General features: G+C 38.1%; 1 pseudogene; it reads left to right on the plus strand.

Annotated features, from left to right (window-relative positions):
- Positions 1–2,090: 2,090 nt before the first annotated feature.
- LOC102492800 (cytochrome b5 type B pseudogene) lies at positions 2,091–2,871 on the plus strand (annotated as a pseudogene).
- Positions 2,872–5,274: the final 2,403 nt, after the last annotated feature.

Raw genomic sequence — 5,274 nt, forward strand, 5'->3', positions numbered from 1 at the left:
ACTTCAAACTATAAAACTACTGGTAGAAAACACAGGGAAAACCCTTAGAGACATTGGAGTGGGCAAAGACTTCTTAAATAAGCCCCCCAAAGCAAGGCAGTAATCCCAAAAATAGACAAGTAGGATTACATCAGGCCAAAAGGCTTCTGCACAGGGCCAGCAGGCAGTGTAATGGTTACATCGCTGGACTCCCACATAGTCTACTGTGGTTTGAGTCCCAGACCCAGTGGCTTAAAACTCATTTCAGGCACATGTGTGTGTGTGCCCAAAATCTGGAGAGAAGAATGGAGGAGAAGGGAATATGGTGTGGCCATCCCCACTGGGCAGTAATTTCTCTCTTTCCGTCTGTCTCTCTAGTGAATGCATACCCCCTATAGCAAAAAATCTCTCTTAAAAATATAAAAAAGCTTATGCACAGCAAGAGAAACAATAATAAGAGTGAAGAGACAACCCTTGGAATGGGAGGATATATTTGCAAACTCACCCTCAGATAAGGGATTGATAACCAACATATACAAGGAACTGGACCAGCTAATCTGCAGAAAAATACTCAGGCAAATTAAAAGACAGGCAAATGACCTGTTAAGATAACTCTCTAAGGAAGACATATGAACTACCAAAAAGCATATGAAAAAATGTTCAACATCCCTTATCATAAGGGAGGTACAAATCAAAACCACTCTGAGATACCACCTAACCTCAGTCAGAATGGATAAGATTTAAAATTTAAAGAATGATAAGTTCTAGTGAGGTTGTGGTAAAAAAGAAACTCTCCTACACTGTTGGTAGAAATGTAAATTAGTACAGCCACTGTGGAGAACAATTTGGAGATTCCTCAGATATCTACAAATAGAACTACCATATGACCCAGCAATCCCACTACTCGGTAGCTACCCAAAGGACAGAAAAATTCTTAATTGGAAAAGTGCTTGCACATCGATGTTTATTGCGGCACTATTCAAGATTGCTAAGACATGGAACCAACCCAAATGCCCACGTACAGATGAATGGATTGAGAGACTGTGGCACATATACTCTATGGAATACTATTCAGCCATTAAAAAAAAAAACCTGGCTTTTGACAAAAAGTCAGAGAATATGGAAGATTTACTGCTGAGTGAAGCAAGCCAGGTTATGAAGTAGAGACACTGTATGTCCCCACTTAATATATACCGAGTATCTGCACTCTATAACTGAAACTGATTGACCTAAGGTTGTTTAAACACAAGAGATGGAGGTTAGTGCCACAAGTGGAGTGTGTGGAGAAGAGGGACATAAGGAATGACATTTGGAGGAAGGATACAGAGACAGAGCATTTATGGGATGGGGAGGTGTGGTGTTATTGGTGGAAGATATTCTGATCAACTGGACTGGGGAGAAATGTTCACATATTGAAATGTTCACTTTGTAAGCTAAATAATATGATTGAATGTATATAAAAATCAAAATAAAATAAAAAGTGGGAAAAAAAGAATACTAATTGTTTTAGTTGGCTTTGCTTATAAGGCATTTCAGATTAAACTCTTTAAAAAGCCTCTTAAGGCTACTGAGCCAAGTCAAGAATTCACCATCTGACTATGCCTTTAAGTACCTGCACTTGAAGGTTTTTTTGTGCCCGTCAGGAGGTGAAATTCTTTACTTTGCCTGCCAGGCAGAACTGTTTATAGTGCTAGGCAATCTTTCTAAGAGTGTATGTTGACTTTCTTGAGATCTACTTTAGTTCCCTAGTTTTCTGGTTATATCTTCAGATATGACATTTCAGTCAAAGCCCTGACAATAACCAGTATTTCCAATTTCTGATGCTTGGCCACAAGTATTATCAAACGTATGCAAGTAACCTTTCTCTTCCAGAATAAGAATGCTCACAAATATTTTCCAATTTCAGAGGGTTCAAGAATGGAGAAAAGTTTATGTTTCAATTTTAAAAAAGTAATTAATTTAAACATTGTTGTACCTATCAACAGCTCATAAGAAAACAAAAATCCTTAAATCTGGTAAGCAAAGCATAGAAAAAAATCAATAATGTTTTAGTCAAAAGTCATGAAATTCTAGTTTTTTATCCAGGAAGTTAGCTGCGGAAACCCAGATAGCAGAGGCAAGGTGGCGTCTCAGGAACAATGGCGGCAATGGAAGCTAGCGGCAGCGGTGGGAAAGGGCAGGGACCCGAGGCCTCTGTCACCTACTTCCGGTTGGAGGAGGTGGGAAAGCGCAGCTCCTCGAAGGAAATATGGCTGGTGATCCACGGACGAGTCTACGATATCACCCGCTTCCTCAACGAGCATCCTGGTGAAGAAGAGGTTCTGCTGGAACAAGCTGGTACAGATGCAAGTGAAAGCTTTGAAGATGTAGGCCACTCCTCTGATACCAGAGAAATGCTCAAGCAGTACTATATTGGTGACGTCCATCCGAGTGACCTTAAGCCTGAAGGTGGTAGCAAGGACCCTTCAAAAGAGAATTGGTGCAAAAGCTGCTGGTTTTATTGGATTTTCCCCATTGTCGGCGCTGTTCTCTTAGGTTTCCTGTATTGTTACTACACGTCAGAAAGCAAATCTTCCTGAGGAGACCTTGCTGAAGTCTGAAAGGTGCATCTACTTAGGAGTGGCAACTAGACTTGCCTGGGGCTACAGCAGCGCTCTCTCCTCGAAACTCGCCAGTTGTATTTTTCCCCTTGGAGCCGAGACAGTTGGCCAGACGTCCACCTCAGATCTGGGACCAGGGTCCTTCATCTCTGAGCCTTGTTTCCAAAGTACCTGCTCACCCTTCTGCATCCTTGCCAGTGGGTCTTCTCTTCACTGGTTTCCATGAGCATGTTTATATTTCAGAACTTTCTGTTAATAACTGCAGTTCGTATGTTGTAGTGACACTGCTTTTTGCTAAAATTGACTGCTTTCTAGTACTTTGAATGCACATTTGACATTCTTAAGAGGGCTGCACTAGTTTTGAAGGTTTTCGTTTTTCACTTTTCTTTCAAGTAAAATTTTTTAAAATTCATGTTTAATTCTATTATTTATTATAAAGGCTTTAATCCATGAAGTAAAGGTGTGTAGCTGTTTCTTAAACTGCAACTGCCAAATGATTTTGTTCCTTGTTTATATGTGTTAAAACGAGGATGGGGTCATTTCCTACCTCCCAAGCCAGTGTAGCAGCTAGCTAGCTAGTTCTTCCACCCTCTTCCCGTCCTTAAGTCCAACCCCTTTTCTTCCCAGGTTGTGTTCGACAAAATTGTGCTTCCCTTGTATTACTCGGGAGTGGGAAGAAACAAGAAGAGAGAGTGATGAATTGGGGTCATAGAACCCTGGTGAATTAGAGTCATCTTTTTATTTATTTATTTTTTTTGAAAAATACTCGGCGCCAGCAGGTGGTGTGGTGGTTAAGGGTGCCAGACTCCCACATGGCTGACCTTGGTTCAAGTCCCAGGCCTGGCAGCTTGCTTTCTCACTTTCCATCTCTCTCTCTCCCTCTCACTCTGTCTCTCTTTGATCAAATTACAATAAATAAAGTTAAATGAAAAAAATTCTTAAAAAAAAAGAAAAATACTGAAAAACGCTACTTTCGGCAAGAGTTCAGAAAAAGCACCAACACATTCACTTTGACTTGGCACCAGTTTCTAGCCAGCTCTTTCTCCCCTTCCTGCAGCAATCTTGTATTGGTAAAATATTGATACAGTGTAGAATTATGTTTATAGAGGAGGGATTTTTGCTGCTTTTTATTTAACAATTAGCAAACATTTGATTCCCTGTTTGTAATTAATTCTTTTCTTTTGAATTTGCAGTTTTACTGTGGTCCAATCCTTCATTTTAAATCCTGGAAATTAACATTGAACATTATCGTAGATTTATGTTATAGAAGAGGGATTTTTGCTGTTTTTTATTTAATGATTAGCAAGCATTTGATTCCCTGTTTTATAAAGGTAAGAGACTTCAACTTAATCTTCTGTTTGCCCCAGTAAAATAACTTCCATAAAAAATGACATTTGAAAGTGGGAGATGGTGATGGGAGACTGTTTTCTATTTCATATGTATTTTACCTCCCTGGCTCCAACTTGTGGTTTTGTTGTTTCTCCATTGAGAATAAAAAAAAAAAAAAAAGTCATGAAACTCTATTTCACCAGTTCAGTTTCATGTAATTAATTCTTTTCTTTTGAATTTGCAGTTTTACTGTGGTCCAATCCTTCATTTTAAATCCTGGAAATTAACATTGAACATTATTATTGATATTTTCTGGGCTTGTCCCTATCATTAAGTTGGCCATTTTCTTGGTTGTTTTTGTTCTCTTTTTTCTGTCTGTCTGTCTTTAGTTTTCCTGATATAACACACCATTCAAAACTTCTTGAAGAGCTGATCTGGTGTTGGTAAATTATTTCAGGTTTTCTTTATCTGAGAATGTTTTTATCTTTTCTTCCCATATGAAGGATAATCTTGCTGGGTATAGTATTTTTGGTTGAAATTGCTTTTTATTTAATACTTTGAATATGTATTCCCATTTGTTCCTTGCTTCTATTGTTTCCAATGAGAGTTCCGATGTAAGCCTGATTGGGTAATCTTTATAAGTAACTTGACCTTTCTCTCTTGCCAATTTTATTATTTTGTCTCCGTGATTTGGGCCATTCTGGCTATGATGTACCTTGGAGATCTTGGGTTGATTCTATTTGTGGTCCTTTGTATTTCTTGAGTCTGAATATTTGAATGCCTCTCTAGGCTTGGAAAGTTTTCTTCCAAGATTTCATGAAACATATTACTAATGCCTATATTAGTTTCTCCACCTTCTGAGATATTGATTTTCCAGATGTTTGGAAATGTGATAGTATCTAGTATTTCTCATATATTATTCTCATTCAGGGGAGTATTTTTTCAGTCTTTTTGGTGATTTTTTTCTTGGTCAGAGTTTTTATCTTCTGCAATCAAGATCTGATATTCTGCATGGTCTAATCTGTTTTTAATATTTTCAAGGGAGGTTTTAATTTTGGGTATAAAAACCTCATCTCTAATAGTTCCATTTGATTCCTTTTTGTGTGTGTATTTCTCCTTTCAAATCATGGAAGAATTTTCTCATCTCCTGGAGCTCGTTGTCTCTTTTCTTTTGCATTTTCTGGAGCTCTTTGATTCTTTTCTCTTGCATCTTGATTAATTTTGTCAATATGAATATTCTGAATTCTTTATCTGACATTTCCATGAGTTCCATTGTATTGTCTGTGGATAATGAAAGGTTCTTCTTTACTCTTGAGGGAGGGATATTTTCTTGGTTTCTCATATTTTGTGCCTCTACAGTTGTTTC

This window comes from Tupaia chinensis, unplaced genomic scaffold (assembly GCF_000334495.1).
Source record: "Tupaia chinensis unplaced genomic scaffold, TupChi_1.0 Scaffold142763_1, whole genome shotgun sequence".
Taxonomy (NCBI): Eukaryota; Metazoa; Chordata; class Mammalia; order Scandentia; family Tupaiidae; genus Tupaia; species Tupaia belangeri.